This window comes from Mustela lutreola, chromosome 1, assembly GCF_030435805.1.
Source record: "Mustela lutreola isolate mMusLut2 chromosome 1, mMusLut2.pri, whole genome shotgun sequence".
NCBI lineage: Eukaryota > Metazoa > Chordata > Mammalia > Carnivora > Mustelidae > Mustela > Mustela lutreola.
Window position 1 is genome coordinate 193,856,499 of NC_081290.1, and position 23,703 is coordinate 193,880,201.

General features: G+C 44.7%; 1 long non-coding RNA gene across 1 annotated transcript; it reads left to right on the top strand.

The window, feature by feature from the left end:
• The first annotated feature begins 3,687 nt into the window (after positions 1–3,687).
• LOC131820413 (uncharacterized) lies at positions 3,688–22,127 on the top strand. Its single transcript, XR_009349627.1, has 3 exons — positions 3,688–3,989; positions 16,477–16,576; positions 21,391–22,127. It is a non-coding gene; the product is annotated as an uncharacterized LOC131820413 (long non-coding RNA).
• Positions 22,128–23,703: the final 1,576 nt, after the last annotated feature.

The window sequence follows — 23,703 nt, forward strand, 5'->3', positions numbered from 1 at the left end:
CCCAAATGGTAGATGCATCGGGGATCAGCCAGACAGCTGTGGGGGGAGGGCACAGGCTGGGTGGGGATTGCTCCCAAACTAGATTCCTGACATGCGAGCTTTGTAATACTGGGCAAAGGAGGAGAAGAGACTGGCAGTCATTTCCGAGCGACCTGCTGGGGGTTGTCACTGAACTTGGGACTTAGGGAGTCATGACTTCATCAGGGTTTTGGTAGCTGATTACTACACCATTTCTCTTCCATTTATTCCATAAGAAACATGTTTGGAGGTTCCTACCAAGACAGTCTGAGCAAACATTAGCTGTCAGGTGATCGTCCTGTTCATGCCCAGCTTCTGGAAAAAAAAAAAAAAAATGCCACTGGCTTGTCTTATGTCTCTGTTTCTCTCATCACCACAAAAGATTTTAAACTCCTGAAATATAGAGTTGGCCTCATCTTCAGCTGTGTACATCACTGACTGCTTTGTGCACAATCGTGGGATCGATTCGCTGCTCTAAACCTGACCAGGGGCTCCATCTGCACCATGAACAAGAGACTGCTGCTTCCCAGCATTAGGTTTCCTGAGAACAGGCTGGACAAGTCCCTAGGACACCAGACCCCTACAGGCAGAACCCAGAGGAGCCCAGATACCTGCTGCTCCCTGCACAATTTCCAGAAGCCGGGAGGCTTAAGACTCCCATCCAGCAATTACACTGCTTGGAACCTTTGTTCAAAAATACCCACCAGTGGAAAAAAAAAAATCCATCAATATTCCCAGAGATGTTCACCTCACATTATTTTATTATTTTTTTCTTTTCTCTCTTTTTAAAGATTTTATTCGTTAGAGAAAGAGAGCGCACAAACAGGGGGAGCGGCAGGCAGAGGGAGAAGCAGACTCCCTGCTGAGCAAGGAGCCCAGCGCAGGACTCCACCCTGGGATCATGACCTGAGCCAAAGGCAGATGCTTAACGGACTGAACCTCCCATGTGTCCCTATTATTTTATTTTCTGTAAAGATTTTATTTATTCATGTGAGAGAAGAAAGAGAGAAAAAGTACACAAGCTGGGGGGAGGGAGAGAGGGAGAGGCAGACTCCCTGCTGAGCAAGGATTTCCCCACAACGAGGGGCTTGATCCCTGAACCCTGAGATCATGACGTGAGCTGAGGGCAGATGCTTAACCAACTGAGCCACCAAGCACGCCACCTGGCATTATTTTAATAACAAACGGCAGGAAATGATCCAAATGACCATAAATAGAAGATTCATTAACTGAGTTATATACAACAATAATAAAATTAAGCAAAAAGGCATCTCCACTCTTGCTATGGAAAGATATTCTAGATACATAGGTTAGTGAGAAAATACTAATATGTTGAGAAACTTCTGATAAAATGTGATAGATTAAGCACTCGTGCTAGTGCCCCTCTGTCCAGAACTGAAGTAACAGTGAGAGTATGAAAATGCACAAAACCACGATACGAAAAAGAATAGAAAAGGAAAGGACAGAATAAAACTTTGGAAACTGGACAGTTGATGGCTGATCTCATGTGCCAGGTAAAGCGAAATCTTATTCTTATAGTGGAGAAGCCCAGGAATAAGGGCATGCATGTTATGGAGCTCCAGAATATTCCAAAGTGGCCAGCACAAGTTCCCTCTATCGGAGGTGGGGAGGTGTCCAGGGTGCTCTAGAAATTGAAAGTCTACCTAAGAAGCAGATAGACACCGGATTCCTACCTCAACTCCACTGTGCTGGCAACTTCCCCTCTACCAGCCAGCAGAAGCCTCAAGGTTTGCTTTCTGAAGAGGTTGAACCAGAGACATTCTAGGATTGGGGATACCAGGCTTCACTGAGGCAGGAGAACCACACTGCTAATGGGGATTGTTACTAAAATAGTGAGATCCCTGGCCCCCTTCTCCCACTTGATGCCCAGGTTGCTGAGAGCCAGGGTTACACATCTATGTAGAATGTTGGAAGATTTTTCTCTTTAGAAACTGAGCTGCTCAAAGAACAAGATCCCCTGGTCCTTACTGAGGTCATCCCCTGTGATACCACCCAGCCAGATTATCCTACACAGCTCACCAGCCAGCAAGTCCAGCTCGTCCCCATAAAGCTGGCCAGTTGCTCCCTCTGTGCCTCATTTTCGAATGGACAGAACTGGCAAAGCTCACCAAACATCTTAGGAAAGCTTCTAACAGGAAAGACAGAAACCCAAACAAATATGAGGAAGAATAATGTGAAAGCTTGGTTTATCATTCAGCAAATATTTACCCCTTCTCCCTTCCGGCGTGGAAAAATGTATGACCCAATTCCGGTGTGTTAGATTTGGTTACATAATCTGCTTTGATCAATGAAGTGTTTGTGGATGGAATGTAAGCAAAGGATTGAAATGAGTTTTTATGCTGACATTTGCCTTCTTAAGCCTTTACCATCCACATGAGAACGTATCCTCCATAGCTGGTTGGTCCCAGAGGAGTGAGAAACGTACACCAGAGACACAACAGCCGACCCACAGGCCTGCCATAGGAGGACCCACGAGTGAGAAATGAGTGCCTTCGTATAACCCAGTGAGCTGGGGATGCTCGTTATGTGGCACTCTTGTGCCCCTAGCGAACTGATACGAGCAAGAAGAACTTGGAGAAAACAGAACAAGCCAGGAGCGGGAGAAAATGCGTGAAAAATTTAGGAGCAGGTGAGTAGAGGGGCTAAACGATACACTTGAAGAACAGCCTTGGAGAATACAACAACAGCTAAAACAAAACAAAAGGCAGCAAACAGCAGAGAAAAGGGGAGAATAAAAAAAAATAGTTCTAGAGGTATAATATCCAAATAACAGGCATTGGAGAAAGAGAAAACGGAAGGAAACAATCAAAGGAATACTTCTAGAAAATTCCCCAGAATTGCGGGTCATGAGTCTCCACTCTGAAAGTGTGGTGTAATGAGTGAAAGAAGACTGCCGGCAGGATGCAACAGAGTGTAATTTCAGGACACTGGAGGTGAAGAGAGCATTGCAAAAGCTCCTTGATGGGAAAGGTGCTCACATGTAAAAGATAAGCTATCAGAACGCCACTAGAATTCTCAACAGTAAGTAAGGAAGTAAGAAAACATTTGCTCAATGCTTTAAAAATCACAAAAGCAGGGCTGCCTGGGTGGCTCAGTGCATCAAGCCTCTCTGCCTTCAGCTCAGGTCATGATCTCAGGGTCCTGGGATTGAGTCTCACAGCAGGCTCTCTGCTCAGCAGGGAGCCTGTTTCCCCTCTCTCTCTGCCTGCTTGTGACCTCTCTCTCTCTCTCTGTCAAATAAATAAATAAAATCTAAAAAAAAAAAAATCACAAAAGCAAAATTCCTTCTGATCTATACTTCTATATTCAAGAAAACTATCAGGGAATAAGGTCATGCAAGTTTTAGTTGTACCCGATCTCCAAATAATTTATACCATGTGCACCTCTTGCAGAAAGCTGCTAGAGGATGTTTTCCATCAAAACAAGGGAATAAACCAACAAAGAGACAGACATGGAACCTAGTAAATGGAGGATACAATATAGAGAGGAAGGATGGAGGAGCCCGAAGCTAGGACACCAGGAGGAACAGGAAACAGAGGTATTACCTGATGTAAATGAGTACAAGAAGAAGAGAGTCATACTGCCGGCTGAGAGTCTGGGAGTGAATTAATGCCAGGAACTTAGAAAACTATGCAGAGGAAGAAGTGAGAATATTATTGAAATTCAAGCAAAACTGAAATTGTACAGAAAATAGATAAGTACAAGCCCAGTGCCCTGCACAGCTCTGTGAACAAGGATTTCATGGTCATCACAGAGTGAACAGTACACTGTAATCTAATCAAGATTGTAAGTGTGTTTTGTTTGGCTGTAGAACAAAGAGGAAGGAGCTATGTGTGCATATATGCATCCATGTCGGGGGTTAGGGAAGAGTGCCAGATAACCAGACAGTCCTGTTCCCAGTGGGAAGTCAATGGAAAATATCCACAACCGAAAATCAAGAAAAAGGACAGGTAAGTTATCTAGAAACATGGAAACAAGCAGCTAAGAGAGCCTAAAGTGAATGGCCTTGGGAAGTGGGAATGGGGAGTTGGGAGGAAGTGGGGCAGGGAATTGTTTCTCTTACAAGCCTTGTAGAACAATTTGACTTTTCGAGCTATACATGTTTGCTTAAAAACTTAAAAATAAAGGGATGCCTGAGTGGCTCAGTTTGTTAAGCAGCTGCCTTTGGCTCAGGTCATGATCCCAGGGTCCTAGGATTGAGTCCCGTATCAAGCACCTTGCTCAGTGGGAAGCCTGTTTCTCTCTCTCCCTCTGCTTGCTGCTCTGCTTGCTTGTGCTCTCTTTCTCTCCATCAAACAAATGAAATCTTAGGGAAAAAAAAAACTTAAAAATATCATTTAAAAGGCATAAATTAATTTCAAATGTAATTAAATGAAAAATTTAATTAAGAAAGCAACCTGTCTTCATATGTTTACTTACATATCACTTGATGTGTTGCTTGTACATAACATGGGTATTTCTAACTACAGAGATTTCACAGTTACTGTTTGCCAATCAGGTGAGATATTTTTATTTCCAAAAGTGTATTATTACTTTGTGAGCATCATGGTTACCCTTGGAGGCTAAAGTCCTTGACAGAACAACTTTGGGGAAACAGGATACTCAGATAGTCCCAGAGTGTCACATCACAATCATTAAATACAAAGAGAGGAGGATAGTTTTAATACAGAAAAGTCTGGCAGACATTGCCTTAACCAAAAGATCCAATTTAACATGACCAGTAATGGGAAAAAGAGCCTCATCTGGTCCCAGCATGATCCCTGAGAATACAGCATCATATATATAGCATTCCTATGAAAAATATTTGACTTGGGGACACCTAGGTGGCTCAGCTGATTAAGCATCTGCTTTTGGCTCAGGTCATGATCTCAGGGTCCTGGGATTGAGTCCCACATTGGGCTCCTTGCTCAGCAGGGAGCCTGCTTCTCCTGTCTGCAGCTCCCCCTGCTTGTGCTCTCTTTTTCTGACAAATCAATAAAATCTAAAAAAACCCCAAAGGTTTAATCTGCATGCATCACGAGGTAACAATCAAACAAAACCGTACTGAGAGACATGGCATAAAACAACTAGACTTAGTACTTCAACAATTCCAATGTCACAAAAGACAAAAAGAAGTGGAGGAACCTTCTAGATTAAGAGATGCTAAAGAGATAGTATCACTAAATGCAAGGTGTGATTCCAGACTGGACTGACAGAGAGAGAGAGAAAAAAGCTGAAAGTATATTTTGAGGATAATTGAAAAGCTGAACATAAACTATGTATCAGATCATCGCTTTCTGTCAATGTAAATTTCTTAAATAGATAATTTTAATATGGTTACCTAGGAGAATGTCCTTAGGCCTTAGGAGATATGTGTGTAAATATTTCTAGGAAAATGTGTTGCAGGAATACATTAGTATCCTTGTTTCAAGCAATAAAGAAGTCTGTAGAATAAAGAGTGTTAACTCATTCTATATATGACCACCGTCCATTGAGCCCTTATTATGCGCCAGCTGCTGCTGTGGGCACTGGGGATACAAGGGACCAATGTTCTCATTCCACCCACTTTCTAGTACCTCTTTCCTTCTGTGGAAATTGCCCTTGGCTGCAGAGAACTGCTGGCTCAAAGTCATGTCTCCTTGACCATAGGCCGCCCACCAGTGTCAGGTCTGTATGGAGTACAGAAGCTGAGCCCTAACCCCCGGCCCAGAATCCCAGTTGAGGACAATTGTAAAGGGCCAGGTCAGTTCTAGAGCTGCCTGAGGCCCATAGGGCTATGGTGTGGTGGCTCAGCATTTCCCTCTACCCCCTCCTGCTTCCCTTACAGGTGCTGTTTCGGAAAGCAACCCCAGTTAACCTCCCTCTGAGAGTCTGTTTCCTGGGGAACCTGACCTAAGATGCTAACCAAATTACTGTGCAAATTAGAAAGCATGAAGAAGCAAATATGAGATGTGATGGGGTCGGGGGACAGTGGGGGGAAGGACCAGGTGGATGCAGGCTCCAGGCTGTCCGCCAAGCGCAAGAAACTGTGAGCCGCAAGCAAAACCCCAAATATTTTTGCTCCAATTATAATCTTATGTTCCTTCCCAGCCTTTGCAAAATTTTCAAATAGGAAATATTTAACTACTGTCATTAGGCTGTCTTTTCGCTTCACTTTTACGATTTTTTTGCTTGGCTGGAGAGAGAAAGCCGGAGGCAAATGCTCAGATTCAAGCTTAAGGGGAAAAAAAGGCAAGATATCCCTTGCCCACTGCTCCCCCTCAACATCTCCTCCTCTTCCTATTTTTAAGTAAGAGGACAAAGCAGGCCAGCCTTGGCGCGCGTGGTTATTGATAATGGGTCTGTGAAAAGACCACCCATCCACCCTCTCTCCAGGGCCGGCTTTGTATCTAAAAAAAAAATAAGCCAATTAAATGAGAGCTGGAACACAGTGAGTGGCAGCTCTGGCTCTCTCCATCTCCATAATGACCACGCCTGGGGCACTAGAGAGAAAATGGAGAGTCCCTTGTAAGGGAAGACGTGTCTCTCCTTAGAGCAGGTTATTATGCTTCCGTGATGGTTATGGGCAGAAGGAAACAGGGATGCTAATAATCCCGTGGTAGTCAGGTCCTCTCAGCTGGGTGCCTCTGCATCTTGGTGAAAGGGAGATCCTAGATTTGCAGACCCATTGTGATTCCTAATCCCCCAGCAGGGCCCCACATTAGCATCAAGGTGCTGATAGGTTTGTAACTACCTTTTTTTGGGACAGAGATAGTGAGAGAGAGCACAAGCAGGGAGGAGCAGACTCCCTGCTGGGCAGGGAGTCTGCTGCTGCTGCTGCTGCTGCTGCTGATGGTGGTGGTGATGATGATGATGATGATGATGGTGATGATGGTGATGGTGATGGTGGTGATGGTGATGGTGGTGATGGTGATGATGATGATGGTGATGGTGATGATGATGATGGGACTTCATCAGTGATGGTGGTGATGGTGATGATGATGATGGTGATGGTGATGATGATGATGACGGTGATGATGACGGTGATGATGGGCTCCATCCCAGGACCCCAGGATCATAACCTGAGCCAAGGCAGATGCTTAACTGACTGAATCAGCCAGGAACCCCTGGTAACTACCTTTTTAACATGTGCCTGTGGAAAAGGGTAACAGCTTTTCAACTTTGCGTATTAAGAAGAGTGAAGGCATCCAAAGAGGCAAAATGAATATCTATCATCCTAAAATTTTCTTCAGAAGTGAGGGTGGTAATTTGGGAATAAGAGACTAACCTCGAACCCAGGCCTGGTTTTTCCAGTGACAGATTCAAATTTCCATTTTTTTTTTTTCCCTCGATCACAGGATACCATGAGGTTAACATGAGATCATGTGGGCAGTGACTCTCTTCCAGAAAACTCAGGACGCACCTGAGTGTCCAGGCAGCAGGGTCCCCAGATTTACACCTACTGGAGGGGAATAGACTTTATATGTCCTTCTCAAGGAGGGCCGTCCTGGTCAGGACCGTCCATCAGCGTGGCTTAAAATTGGCTCCGATGGTGCTTAATTTGTTGGGAGAGGAAAAGAATGCAGTGCATGATCTGAAAATCATTAAAACAGGGTTACCATTTTCCCTCATTGGTACTTTTAAAGGATTTTAGAGTCCCCATGGGAGAGCAACTGGTGGATTTGTCTTGTAGGTCCGCCTCGTCCTGGGTTCAAGGGAGGCAAAGCTGATGCCACGGTGATGGACGTGGAGGGGGATTTGGCTCATGTTGTTATGAGGACCCAATGGGAAGCTATGCCAAGTGCTCACCACACCGCCCCAGGGAACACAGGAAGTACTCCAGAGGGGCCAGCCCCCCCCCGCTCCAGGAGCCAATTAACCGGGAACAGGCCCACCCCTAACTTCTCTGGGGGCCCCGGGGAAGGCAGGCAGCAAAGGAGCACTTGTTTCTGAACACTGGAAGTTTGGAGGAAGCTAATGAACTGTTAAATAAAGTATGTCCCGTTCTCTTACCCTAACAGATCTTTGCAGGGGTGACCTGAGGGCCTAGCACACGTTCAGAGCTCTCAGACTCCCTGGAGTTCTGCGCCAGAACATGGTGGGCCAGAGGTGTTCTGGCTGATGCCAACCCCAGCCTGTGGCCTTCTGCCTTTTCTTCTTTTTTAAGATTTTATTTATTTATTTGAGAGAGAGGGAGAACAAGCAGGGCAAGTGGCAGAGGGAGAGGGAGAAGCAGACTCCCCACCAAGCAGGGAACCCGAAGCAGGACTCGATCCTAGAATCCCAAGACCATGACTGGAGCCAAAGAGAGACACTCAACAGACTGAGCCACCCAGGCACTTCTCCCTTCCCTTTTCACTGCTGGTTCTGATCTATGTCATGGGGTACCTGCCCACACATCTGGGATCTGTCCGTATTCCTCACAGACAGTCACTCTTTGGGCACCACTTGGTTCCAGAAGTGCGTGCACCCCCAAAGGGTGACCTAAGAAAGAAGGTAGTGCAGGCCCCTGGGGAGGGTCTGGGAATGATTGGGAAGAGGACACTGGGGTAAGGGCACCTGATATGGGGTTCAGGCGGTCATAGCTTGGCCCATAGAGGCACCTCTCTCTGGAGAAGAGGTGCACCCCGGTGGGGTGGGCGTTCCCCAGAGCATAGGACATAGCTTGGGAACCCTACCTGCTGGGTGTCCCAGCTGCGCTGGCCAGGGTTCCAGAGCATCGTCATCAAGACTGGACTTCAGGGAGTTCCATCCCATTTTCTCCTCTTTCTGGAGTATGATCTTGGGTAACTTACTTAACGTCTCTCTGCCAGATCTTTTCATCAACAAAATAGGAGTGGCGTAAGAATGCTTGCCTTGGGGCGCCTGGGTGGCTCAGTGGGTTAAAGCCTCTATCTTCAGCTCAGGTCATGATCCCAGAGTCCTGGGATTGAGCCCCATGTCTGGATCTCTGCTCGGCAGGGAGCCTGCTTCCCTTCCTCACTCTGTCTGCCTCTCTGCCTACTTGTGATCTCTGTCTGTCAAATAAATAAATAAAATCTTAAAAAAAAAAAAAAAAAAGAATGCTTGCCTTGCAGTATTGTTACAAGGGCTCAATGAGTTAATATGGGCAAAAGCACTCACAAATGTGCAGACTCTAAGTCCTAACTGTCATTCATGAATCCCTCTTTTTTTATTGGTTGTCTGACCTGGTCCCACCCCAATAGCCTATATCCTGCTTCTGCCTGGCAGAAAGGAAGAGAGAAAGGAAACATACAATGATTTCCAAAGTTGCCTTCTAATGTGCCCCAAGTTGTGAATATAGGTTTGGGACTTTTTGTTTCTTGGAGGTTTTGGAGGACATTTGGAAAAAGTCTCAGTCTGCCCAAAGGACTCTGGTGTATTTAAATATAAAACTCCTCATAAAGGAGGACCCAGAGCCCAACATGCTGGCTTGCTGGAAGTAGATGGTGGAGTATTTTCTCCATATCTTTTTGTACCCAGGAGATTCCCATCTGTTGGGGCACATTAAAGTTTTGTCCAGTTTGAAGGCAGAGGAGGTGTTGAAATGATTTTTCTTCTAATTGTGGTAAAACACACATAATGGAAAACTGAACCATTTTATCCATTTTTCAGTGTACGATCTGGGTAGTGAGCACATTTACATTGTTGTACAACAGCTCTCCAGAACATTTTCATCTTGCAAAACAGAATTTGGGCACCCATTAAATAACAACTTCCTAGTCCTTCCTCCCCGGCGCCTGGCCACCCCTCGCCTACTTTCCGTCTCTGTGTGTTTGACAGCTCGAGGTACCTCATGCAACTGGAATCATACAGTAATTATATGTTTGCAACTGCCTTATTTTCATCAACGTAATGTCCTCAAGGTTCATCCAGGTTGTGGCCCGTGACCTGACGGGATTTCCAGTCTCTTTCTAGCCTGGGGTTGGTACGCGGAAACTTTTGGACAAGTGAGAAATGGAGGGGGTAGAATGGACCAGTCAGCTCCAGAATCAGGGTGAGAGATGGATCCCAGGGTTTTGTTTCCCTCGTGGAAACCCGACCCTGGCACCATAACACCCATGGGTTTGGCACCTGGTAACACCTGCGTTATTAGGGCACGCATCATTTTGGGATGGTTTTTCAGATTTATCCGCGCAGGTTGGCAAGGAAAATACAGAACCACAGGTATTAATTTCATGGAAATTTAAAGGAGTTCTACTGACATTTTAATCATTCTCCATCTCCTACTAGGCTAGAGAAGGCTTTTGTCAAATCCAGAAAACTGCAAATGAACGCTGAATTCAGGGGCAGTGCCTGAAATTATTTTCAACCTTCAAATCATAGTGCATTTCAATTCCTTTGTCAGTACGTTCCTTTGTCTGTACGTTCGCTTGAAATGTGTTGGCCAAGACTGCCTGAAGGGGGCCAAGGCCTCCTGGACTCCTGTCTCTGTGGGAATCTGGCCTCCGACACCTTGCCTTAGTGAGCTTGTCACTGGTTTGTTGTTTTTTCCAGATGGACTGTGAAGGCAGGAATCACACATTCGTGTTTATTCTCCCCCCTTCCATGGTGCTCTCTTCAGCTGACAAACACGTTTGTAAAAAAAATTTAAAGTCAATTTAATTAACATATAATGTATTATTGGTTTCAGAGGTAGAGTTCAGTGATTCATGAGTTGCATATAACACCCTGCGCTCAGGACATCACGTGCCCCCCCCTTAATGTCCATCACCCAGTTACCCCATCCCCCACCCAACTCCCTCTAGCAACCCTGTTTGTTCCCTATAATGAAGAGTCTCTTATGATTTTGCCTCCCTGTTTTCATCTTATTTTAGTTTTCCTTCCCTTCCCCTATGTTCATCTGTTTTGTTTCTTAAAGTTCACACATGAGTGAAATAATATGGTACTTGTCTTTCTCTGACTTATTTCACTTAGCATGATACCCTCTAGTTCTATCCACGTCATTGCGAATGGCAAGATTTCATTCTTTATGATGGCTGCGTACTAGTCCGTTACACACACACACACACACACACACATCTTCTTTATCCATTCACCTGTCGATGGACATTTGGGCTCTTTCCATATTTTGGCTGTTGTGGACATTGCTGCTATAAACATTGGGGTACACGTGCCCCTTCGAATCGCTGTTTGTATCCTTTGGATAAATATCTAGTAGTACAACTTCTAGGTCATAGGGTAGTTCTATTTTTAACTTTGCAAGTTAGTTTGAGAATTGCTACACCAGTTTGCATTCCCACCAACAGTGTAAGAGGGTTCCCCTTTCTCCACATCTTCACCAACATTGAAAAACACATTTTTTTTGATAAATGACTGACTGACTAACTGGATAGCTGGCTGCGTAACTAACACAATTTGTAAAATTCTTTAACATTATAATTGTCATAATGCTATACTGCTAATAGGATAGAAATGCTCCTTTTTGCTGATTTGGAATTTTCCTTGAGGTCAGTTGCTCAGGAATTCACTAATGGATGCTGGAATCCTGGAAATAGGACTTAATGGGGTATACTGAAGGCAATGGGAAATGTCATCATTCAAGAAGGAGGAAGTAGGAACATAAATTATTTTCATGATCATTTCATGATTCATTCATACGCTTTCTCACAGCATCATTTACTTAACTGGTTCTTACTGAGCGCCCATGATTGTTTACGTCATTGTGCGCTGGCACAGAAGAGACTGCAAAGATGATTGGACATGAACGATTCAAATCTGCAGTTGGAGCCTTCTAGGAGAGGAGACAGGATACAAGTGATAGGATACAGTGTACAAATATAGAAGGCCCAAGGAAGGTATAAATACTTGCTGTGAAGTATAGAGAAAGAGAAGCCTGTGTTGGCGGTGGGGGGAGAGGAGGGAAGGATCAGAAAAGCCTTTATGAAAGGCAGAGCATTAAAAGGCCGCTAGGCTCTCTAAAGTGTGGGCGAGCAAGGACTGGAGCCAAGGTTAGAAGATGAGAACAAGCAGAGCAGGGCACAAGGAACAGAGGACGTCCGCTCGCTGAAATGTTTGTGAAGACAAAGAACTAAGGCAGGTCACGGATACCTGATGCTCAGCCCGCAGGCTGCCTGCTCCGACTGCCACCTCCTAGAGAGGTATTTTAATATGCCCTATGGTATTTAATGTAAACACGAATATGTGCAGTAGTAGACCTGGGCTCAGCTGAAGTAAACTGGGCTCAGAGAAGTTAAGTAACTTGCCTACGATCACACAGCTAGACAGTAGATCCTTATATGACATGTTTGAACTGCATGGGTCCACTTCTGTGTGGATTTTTTTCATGAGTACAGTTTTCTTTTTTAAGGTTTTGTTTATTTGACAGAGAGAGAGATCACAAGTTGGCAGAGAGGCAGGTAGAGAGAGGGGGAGGCAGGCAGGCTCCCCATTGAGAAGAGAGCCTGATGTGGGGCTCGATTCCATGACCCTGAGATCATGACCTGAGCTGAAGGCAGAGGCTTAACCCATTGAGCCACTTAGGCGCTCCGAGTATTTTTTTTTTTGATAACTGCATTTTCTTTCTGTAGCTTACTTTAAGAATACTATATAATGCATACAATATACAAAATATGTACCAATTGTTCATGTTATTGGTAATGCTTCTGCATCAACAGCAGACTATTGCTAGTCAAGTTTTGGGGGAGGCAAAAATTATACAGGGGGCGCTTGGGTGTCTCAGTGGGTTAAGCCTCTGCTTTCAGCTCAGGTCATGATATCAGGGTCCTGGGATCCAGCCCCGCATCCAGCTCCCTGCTCAGCAGGGAGTCTGCTTCTCCCCCTTTTGCTGCCCCTCACCCCCGCTCTCTTGCTCTTGCACATTCTGTCTCTCTCAAATAAATAAACCCTTTAAAAAAAAAAGTTATACAGGAATTTTCAACTGCATAAGGGGTCAGTTCCTCTAACCCTCACATTGCTCAGGGTTATCTGGTACAGAAATTATATAATAAACCAAGAAACAGTAAAAGGTCATTATAGCAAATAGCATTTTATAGAAATTTTAATATGCAAAAGTCTACGTCCCAATCCTTGTTGTTGGTTTGATAATACCAAGAGCTGGTGCCTAACCCTGCCTCTTTACCCACGTGATATGTTCCATGCCTGATCTTTTCCCTTCCTCCCAACAACACATGAAGTCAGTACTATTATTAGTGTGCTCATCTGACAGATAAGGAAATCAAAATTGAAAAGGTGAAGTCACTTGGCCAAAATCATATGGTGAGTAAATAACAGTGAGGATTTGAACAGGTTCAGTTGACTCCAAAGCTTAGAAACTATGGATAAACCAAGTGCATTCAACCAATAAATACTTTCTGGGTTTTAATTCTGTTTACACACTGTGCTCGACTCTGGGGATGCAGGCTGGTGAGGCACTCATCATCATACAGGCACGTAGATAAATTATTACCGTGTGATTGTGTGATTGCCCTGCACTGGGTTTTGAGCTCCCATCCACCGTTTCTGTGCTTCCTTCTTTCCTCTCTCGTGAGGTGGGGGGGGCTTTGATTGGAGAGATAAGGACTTCCTGAGTTTAACAACTGCCCTGTAGCAATTTCTTGTTAGGGGTGATAAGAACCCAACTTCAACTAGCTTAAGAAACAAAGGCGATGTGTTGCTCTCCAAACTGGAAAATCCAGGCACCACCTACCTTCAGGCAAGGTTAGCACTAGATCTCAAGCAAAAGAGACTCTCTCTACATCTCTTTCTGTGCCTTTCTCTTTATGAACTTTTTTCTCAGTTAGTCCCACAGAATGACAGGATGGCCACAGGCTACTCTGGGTTTATATCCAAGCAGCTTAGAACCATCTGGTGGAGAACAACATTGGATTACCAATAGGTCACACCGAGTCACAAGTGTGTCACACCCATTGACCTTGAGGGGGTCTTTGTGTGACCCAGATGATGGCCAGGGTATGTAATATTCCCATTGCTCTAGCTCGGTTCAGGAAAACTATACATGTCCACTATACTACATGTCAAAGTTATGCTAATAGGTTAGAAATATTATCAACAACAGAAATAACTGAAAAAAAAATCCTTATAAATCACTGTATTTCCATCTGTGAGAATCAAATGGCCTGAGTAATTTTTACAAGTCCATTATTCAGCTTATTTTGTTGTGGACCCCATTCTAGAGGACGGCCCCCCAAGAGTAGGTATAGAAGCCTACTGCCACCCCTCCAGTGTGTCCTAGAGCAGTCAGGGGCATAATCTTCCCTTTCGGGTTCCATGATGGAGTCAGGGCCCTCGAAGAGAGGACAGAGGGACGGCCAAGATGGAGAAGATTGTCTGGGGAGGAGAGGAAAGAGATAGATCAACAGGAATTTCTTTTTTTTTTTTTTTTTTTAAAGATTTTATTTATTTATTTGACAGAGAGAAATCACAAGTAGATGGAGAGGCAGGCAGAGAGAGAGGGAAGCAGGCTCTCCGCTGAGCAGAGAGCCCGATGTGGGACTCGATCCCAGGACTCTGAGATCATGACCTGAGCCGAAGGCAGCGGCTTAACCCACTGAGCCACCCAGGCGCCCTCAACAGGAATTTCTACAGTCCCTCTACTCAGTTTATCTAGAAGTAAACTGATGGGAAAACCCAGGAAAACTTTATCAAGAGGTCCTGGACCACATGTGGCTTGGGAGAGGCTGGCAGGAAGATTGTTGTATTCTTTTAAAAAGATTATTTATTTATTTATTTGAGAGAGAGCATGAGTGAGGAGAAGGTCAGAGAGAGAAGCAGACTCCCGTGGAGCTGGGAGCCCAATGCAGGACTCGATCATGGTCCAGGGATCATGACCTGAGCCGAAGGCAGTCGTCCAACTAACTGAGCCACCCAGGCATCCCAGATTGTTGTATTTTTAGAACTGGTAACACTGAGTCCCTGTCCAGGTGTTGCAGACGAGGAAGGATGTGAAAGGCACTGAGACAGGGTTCAGAGGTGGGCTGGGGGCGGCATGTTGAGCCAAACTCATTTTGAAGAATGAGTTAAGGATATGGGGGCTTTTCAGGTAGAAAGACCTTTTTCTTTAATTAAAAAACGTTACTAAAGTGTAATGAACATAGAGTTACACTTGTTTCGGGTGTAGAGTGCAAGGATTCAGCACTTCGACACATTTCTCAGTGCTCCTCCGTCTCTTGATCTATTTACCCATTCTCCTCTACCCGCCTCTCTGCTGGTGGGTGACCACCCATTTGTTCTCTGTATCCTAAGAGTCTGGTTTTTTGTTTGGCTCCCTTTTGTGTATGCTCATTTGGATTGTTTCTTCAATTCCGCACATAACTGAAATCTTAAGGCATTTGTCTTTCTCCGTTGACTTCTCTCACTTAGCATTTGTACCCTCTGTTGCAAATAGCAAGATCTCATGCTTTTTCATGACTGAGAAATATTCCACGGTGTACGGATACCTCTTCTGTATCCACTCACGTATGGATGGACAGCTAAGTTGCTTCCTTACCTTGGCTCTTGTAAATAACGCTGCAATAACCACGGCGGGGAGGGGGGGCGGTACATAGCTTTTCCAATTAGCGTTTTTGGTAGCGTTTTTTGGGTAGATACCTGGTAGTGAAATTACTGGATTGCGTGAGAGTTTTATTTATTATTTTTTGAGGAGCCTCCATACTGTTTTTCACAGTGGCTGCCCCAGTTGGCATTCCCACCAACAGTGCACAAGGATTTTTTTCTCCACGTCTTTGCCAACACTTGTTTCTCGTCTTCCTGATTTGGCAGGTGTGAGGGGATACCTCATTGCGCTTTTCATTTGCATTTCCCCGATGATGAATGACGTTGAGCATTTTTTCATGTGTCTCTTGGCCATCTAGCTGTCTTCTTTGGAGAAATGTTCATTCTGGTTTTCTTCCCTGGCGAAAATCTCCTTTTTTTTTTTTTTTTTAAGATTTTATTACCTGAGAGGGAGAGAGAGAGAGAGAACAAGCAGGGGGAAGGGACAGAGGGGGAAGGAGAAGCAGACACCCTGCTGAGCACGAAGCTCTCGTGGGTCTCGATCCCAGAACCCTGGGATCATGACTGAAGCCCAAGGCAGATGCTTAACTGATTGAGCCACCCAGGCAGTGGTGGCACTCTACACCAGGCATAAAATCTTAATAGCATGAGCAGTAATTGTGATTTAGTGACGTTAAGAATTTTAAAAATTTCCTTACAACCAATAATCCTATGGAGGTAAACCCTATCTCCCAGCAACAGACAATGTTTGTAGCTTAAGGGCAAGGAAGAGCTGAGCTAGAGCTGCACTATTTTACAGTTTCTCCCCTTTAACAGTAAGTAACAGGTATGTATTTCTCCCTCTCACTTCAAACATTGCACCATCACCCCTCCTCCTACCTCCAAACCTACCACAACTTCCCTTCAAGTGCAACAGTGGGGGATTGAGGAAAGAACTTCAGCCTTCGAGTCAGCCCAAACTGGGTCTGTACATTGGTCTCCCCATTTGTTAGTTTGTAATTCTAAGCAGGTCTTTTTGCTTCTTAGGTCTCGGTTTTCTGATCTGTAACTTGGGACTGATACCACGGACGGGATGGCTGGGAAAACGGAGCGCGATGGTGCATGTGGAAAACCTCGCTCTTACAAGGTACCAATCTATTTTACTCTGTGTGCCTCCCGCGTTCCTGAAACACGTCAAAAAAGCAACCCAGGACAAGGCCAGGCTATCCTGAGTACACAGGTGGGGTGTGCGGGCGCTCAAGCAGTCCCAGCACGCAAACCTGAAATCTGCCAGACACCAATGAACTAGCCGTCAGTTAGCTCTTAAACATGTCCCTATCCCTTAGAAGGGATACTGGAGAATAGAAAGCCCCACTCCACACCGATACTGATATGCAGACCCTGAGGTCAAATGCGGATGGACACTTGAGGTTAAAGCCGTATTCAAATTTAATCTGGAGCACCTGGGTGGCTCAGTGGGTTAAGCCGCTGCCTTCGGCTCAGGTCATGATCTCAGGGTCCTGGGATTGAGTCCCACATCGTGCTCTCTGCTCAGCGGGGAGCCTGCTTCCCTTCCTCTCTCTCTGCCTTCCTCTTTGCCTACTTGTAATCTTTCTCTGTCGAATAAATAAATAAAATCTTTAAAAAAGTTTAATCTGAAACGAAGATGAAGCTTCTTTGAGATGATCAGTTGTCTTTGGGCTCCCAATGTTAGTGTGAAGACGATGATTCTATTTTCAGACTTTGAATCAGCCCGCCTGCCTCCAGTCCCCTCTCCTTCCACTCCAGCCTACACACTGCTGCCCTGTTCGTCTTCTTCCTCCCCTCCCGCTGCAAACCCCTCCCTTCTGATGGGATGTGCTATCCGCGCCCTCCTCACCACAGCTAGCTAATATTATCAACATGGCACCTTACCAGTTTCTTGATTTAGCTCACACAGTCCTTCCTGCCAAAAACCCTCCTCTCTCCTTTCCATTTATCTGTCATCAAGCCCTTCAACATTCAGCTGGCTCTTCAGCCCCTGAGTGGTGTTTCCAGCAGGCAACACCCTAAGTGAACTCCTGAGCTACTGTAACCATTTAGCGAGGACTGTCTTTATCTTCACACGTGTGTGTACGCAGTCTCCCCGACTAAACAATCAATTTCTAAAATGCAGGAACTAGGTCTATTACAGGCGTGCATTTGCATCATCAGTGACTTGCACATTGTGTATAAAAATATTTTAATAAAAACTAGATTCACACGCAACTTTGGAAGGAGCTCATCTATTGCCTAAATAAAGGTTTATGTGCACTGACATTTAAGTCACATGAAGGCAGGGGAGAAAGACAAGGATAAGAATAAAATTGTGATGAAAATTCGAACTAAGGATCTGCTCAGGGTACCTGGGGCTCATTGAAAATCTACTCTGCAGCAAGTGCTTTTCAGTATTCTTCGGCAAAAGTGTACTAGGTAGTGACCTCCTCCCAGCCACACTGCAAAGGGACACTGCCTCCTTGATTTGTCCCCAGTGAGTAACAGAATCTGGTCTAAAATAGACTCCACCTTCATTAGACAAATTGCAATAGATAAATTAGATAAATCACAATATTTAAGGACCAAAGAAAAACAAGGAAGGACTCAGCCCGCACCCTGAATGAGAACTTGATGCAGCTTTCTAGATAGCAAAGTGAGGCTCAAGTAGAAACACCTGTAGATTTGAGACTGGACAGGGAGGCTGCCACAGGAAGTTCTAGTCCCACCATCCTGCGGACATGGTGAGACTCACTGGGGTCCAGACAGCATTTGGCTTGATGTTCGGCCTCTTTGTTGTTGTTGTTGTTGTTGTTGTTTTCAAGTTCTCTCAAGGTTCTGTGGTTTGTGCTCTTCCTATTCATGTTGGGGCTGATGTTTTTTCAAGCCCTAACTGGTAAGTTCTCACTCCTGGCTGCAGAGGAGATCCGATTGGGCGACTGAACCTGTGTTTGATCAAGGTCAAGGGTTGATCAAGCTGATCTGGTTCCCATTTGTCCTGCATCACCCCACACACCTCTGTTCTGAGACGTTCAGGATGACCTTCCCTTAGAGAATCGCTGTCCGGTTACAGACTCTTCATTTTTGTTCCCCCAATTCTATATGTTCATTTTTTCAAGGTTTCATTTTTTAATTTGAGAGACACTCACAGATAGAGCATGAGTGGGGGAAGGGCAGAGGGAGAGGGACAAGCAGACTCTGTGCAGAGCAGAGAGCCCGATGCAGGGCTCCATCCCAGGACCCGGAGATCATGACCTGAGCCAAAGGCAGATGTTTAACCGACTATACTTTTGTTCATTTTAAACATAATGTCTCTGCAGAGGATTTACGTCCAGGCACTGGGCTTGGGGAGATATTTGCTGCCCGCTTTGCTGGTTTGCACAGAAAGGATTCTCTCTCTAATCTCTTTATTTCATATCTTAGATCTTAATAATCTTCCACATTAATCTTCAATGTAATCTTCATTACCTCGCTTGTCATCATGATAGGAGTGGGACGAACATTTTCCTCTCTTTCAAAAGAGTTGCTGCCTGTTTGAAATACCTACGGAAAAAGTTCTCATTTTGGCTTACTCGGATCCTCATCACCGCCCTCCGACTCCCTTTCTAGGTCACCTCTTTAATCCCCACAAATTCAGCTTTAAACCCAATCTCCTGACAGCCGTAGAGCGGCATTGTGACTGCCTTACGTGCGTTCCCATAGCACAGCTTGCTAGCTGTGAGCTAAGATCCACATGGGAAGCTCAGAATTATAATATAAAGGCACAGATACATGCTAACTTTTACGGAATGAACTCTGAAGTAGGATGGGGAACAAGGGGGGAACTGAAGTCATAGAAAACAAAACTCCAAGAAGAGCGCACTTAAGAAAGGATTCCAAAAGATAAACCAGCAAAACTGTGAAAACACACACCCATCCTCCTTCATATGCACTGTTTGCAATGCTAAAGACTGGAGACACCACAGCTCCAGTAGGTTGGCTGATCTGTGGTTCATCTACAGAATGGAATACTAATCAACTGTTAAACAGAAGGAGAAACTCTTTCTCTATTCACCTTTAGAATAATTTCCACTAAACACTGTTCATTGAAAACTGCAAGGTTCAGGGGAGCCTGGATGGCTCAATTGATTAAGCATCTGCCTTCAGCTCAGGCCGTGCTCCCAGGGTCCTGGGATCAAGTTCTATGTCCAGCTCCCTGCTCAGTGGGGAAGCTGCCTCTCCAGCTCTCTGCTCTCCTACTCCCTGCTTGTGCTTGCTCTAACTCTTGCACACACTCTCTCAAATACGGTAAAATCTTTTTTAAAACCCTGCAAGGTTCAGAAGAATGTGTAATATACTACGTTTTATCTAAGAAAGGTGGATAATACAAATATGTACCTTTTGGCTTATATTTATAAAATAAAAACCAGTGGAAGGACACACTAGCAAGGAAAAAACTGGTTAACTTCAGGGAGATGAAAGACAGGAATGGAAACTAGACTTCTCTGAATGTACCTATATTAGTTGTCAATTACTGCATGCATCACAGATTATTCCAGAAGCTTAGTGGTTTGAAATAAGAATACATTTTTATTCTGTCACATACCTTCTGAGAGTTGGGGACTCAGAGCAGCTTGGGTGGTTGTGGTTCATGGTATCTTAAGAGACGACAGTCAAGATGTTGGTCTGAGTTTCGTCAAAAGGTCTGACTGGGTGAGAGGCTCCATCACACAATGGTTCCCTCATGTGGTTGTTGGCAGGAGGGAGGCTTCAATTTCTCAACACCTGGACCTCATCTCTGCATAGGGTTGCTTGAACCTCCTCATCATGGGGAAGCCAGTGTCCTCTAACGCAAGTTATCCAGAAAGAACAGAGGAACTGTAATGCCTCTTATGAGCTAGTCTTTTCTTTTTTAGGTTTTTTTTTTTTTAAAGATTTTATTTATTTATTTGACACAGAGAGAGAGATCACAAGTAGGCAGAAAGTGAGGGGGAGCAGGCTCCCAGAGAGCCCGATGTGGGGCTTGATCCCAGGACCCTGAGATTATGACCTGAGCTGAAGGCAGAGGCTTAACCCACTGAGCCACCCAGGTGCCCCTCTTATGAGCGAGTCTTTGACGTCACACACGGCCATTTATATTTTACTTTGTTTGTTAGAAGCAAGATACTGATACTCAGGGGGGGTGTGGCTGGGACCTTTTAAAGGGTGTGTTAAAGCATTTGTGGGCATATTTTAAATCAACACAGTATCTAATTTTAAACATTTGAATTTGGAACCATATTAATGTCTTCTATAATTACAAAAGGAAATTTGTATTTAGGAATACAATTCCTAAACATTGAGAGCAAAATGAAAGAAATGAATGTACACCAAGTTGAGGGTTTAAACACAGAGATAGATAGGGGCACCTGACTGGCTCAGTCAATGGGACATGTGACTCTTGGTCTTAGGGTTGTGAGTTCAAATGCTATGTTGGGCATGGAGCTTAGTTAAAAGAAAAAAAAATAATAAACAGAGATAGATAGTAATTATTTCAAGTATTTTAGAACAGAATAAGTCATACAATCCTGAAAGAATCTATCCAAAGGATAAAAAGAATAATAAAGAAATCTTACGTTGTTTTCAGTAATTATAACATCAGTATCTATATTTTGAAACTGTCAAGTACATACACATATATATTTAAGAACATGTATTCTTTTTATACACTGTATGTATTATATATGCTATGTTAGTATTATCCTGAGACTATTAAGTGTGTGTATATACCAGGATACATTAAATAATTATGTTAATATATTTAGGATCTGAGCTGTTTAGCATAAGGGGAGAGATATAAATATAGAATTGAATGAATCAAATGGAAAATTCCATAATCTTAAATTTGATTTGAAGAGTATGTATGATACATTTTCTTTAAAACAACAACAACAACAACAACATTATTTCTTTGCTCTGTTTACTGCAAAGGTCTGGAAACCATGACTAACCCCCAAATAATGAGCATCCGACACCCAGACTGTGTTCTCTAAATTGGATTTCGAACTAAAAGGAACCATGTCTTCTTGGATAAATGCGGATTTCAAGGCTGGGACGGGAAATATCAAAGGGCAGCCTGGGACATTCTGTGGGTCAGGCAGGCAAACAAGCTGTCAGAGACTGCAGGGCATGTGTCAAAAAGATCTAAGAACCCACTTGAATGAGTCCCACTGGCCAAAGAGGAGAGAATGTGAACATTATAGCAATGATGATACAATACCATGTCAAATATATTAAAATCTGTGAGTTCAAAATGATACGAAAAAAAATGTGATTACTTTTGGAAGATGCTTAGAAACCAACTGGTTATTTTGAAAAGTGGTGAAGGAGAAAACGGGAGGCACACAAATAAGTCTTCTGCTCTGTCGAGGCTACAGCTCAGGAATTTCAGCAAAAGAAATGCTACAACCAGAATCTGACCATTTTGCAACTGCTCATGAAACGCGGGTCCGATCTGGGACCCGAGCTGGAAGTCCACGGGGCAGGCAGTTGGGAAGGGAGGTACGGATGTCCGTTGCAGCAGAAGCCAGGAAGAGGGCCCGAAAGCTACAGCAATTCTGGTCTCTGATGTTGACGGTAAGGGTGTCCCACCGAAGCCAGGGCTTCTGGCGTGGGACATGCATGCGCGCTCATGCGCGCGCGCGCGCACACACACACGCCCAGGCAGTGGAGAAGCTGAAAGAGTATGGGGCGAGGTTGGGGGGGGGTTGGGGGGGGCTGCAGGCGTGGCTGCTCTCTCCTGGCAATGAGGGGAGCTCAGGGACATGACACGTGGGTGTGAGATAATGGGTCCTGCTTCCGTTCACACCCACTCCCCCAGCCACAGCAATCTCCCTCGCATCCCATCTTCACCAGGAACACACAGGATAACTAGTCCCTGCCGGCCATGCTGGTGCATGGGAGACACATTCCAAAACCACCACAATTATCGGTGGCAGCTAAACCCAACCAGTGAGAAGCAGCGAGGGGGCTTCATCACGTAACAGATTCAACGGGCAGCGCATCAGGACCCCACTGGTGAACGTTGGTGAACATCTCCCAATAAGAACATCTACACGGGGACGCCTGGGTGGCTCAGTTGGTTGGACGACTGCCTCCGGCTCAGGTCATGATCCCGGAGTTCCGGGATCAAGTCCCACATCGGGCTCCCAGCTCCACAGGGAGTCTGCTTCTCCATCTGACCTTCTCCTCGCTCATGCTCTCTCTCACTGTCTCTCTCTCAAATAAGTAAATAAAATCTTAAAAAAAAAAAAAAAAAAAAGAACATCTACACGTCACGGTGCCTGCCTCCTGCTGTGACGCGGTGGGAAGTACTGGACCCCACCACGGACATCCTTACCAGAAAAACCACATTGATTCTGGTTGTAGCCTCAGGATCCAATGACCAGTTTATAGGAAATGTAGGGAAAGCAGGAAATGATTAAACAGCACAGAGATGCAGTCCATCAAACCCAAAATGTGGTGGGGTCGCTGGGGTTCATGTCCAGCTTCTTCAGCAAATAGACTGCAAGGAAAACAAGGAGGACAGAGGTGACTCAGACAAAGGAGACGAGTGAGATGTATCAGCCGAAAGCAGCGGGTGAAACTTGTCTGAATCTTGATTCAAACAAACCAAGTTTAGATACATATTTTTAGACATATATATATATATATATATATTTTTTTTTAAAGATTTTATTTATTTGACAGACAGAGATCACAAGTAGGCAGAGAGAGAGAGAGGAGGAAGCAGGTTCCCCACTGAGCAGAGAGCCTGATGCGGGGTTCTATCCCAGGACACTGAGATCATGACCTGAGTCGAAGGCAGAGGCTTTACCCACTGAGCCACCCAGGTGCCCCCAGAAACATATATATTTTTTATCTGAGTGGGTTTTTTTCTCCAAAATAATCACGGGGCTGAACAAGAGTAGGAGTGAAACAAGACTGTCCATAAGATGCAATCTTGGAAGCTGGGGGGGATGGGTACCTGGGAGTTCATTATGCTTTTCTCTCCACTTTTGTATGCATTTAATTTTTTCCTTAATAAAAAGAAAAATAAAAGTAGGGATCGAGAGTGATTACTGAAGAATCAATGGGACCTGGTTGATGGGGACATTGGAAGCACTCGTTCTGGAAGTCAGGCAAGCATCGTCCGTTCACACAGAACTTTACATCCCCCACCGCCAACACGTCTGCATATCCACAGCTTTATTTTATAATCGTATCCTCTCACTGCCTGTGAGTTCGGCCGGTCAGGCCTTGAGC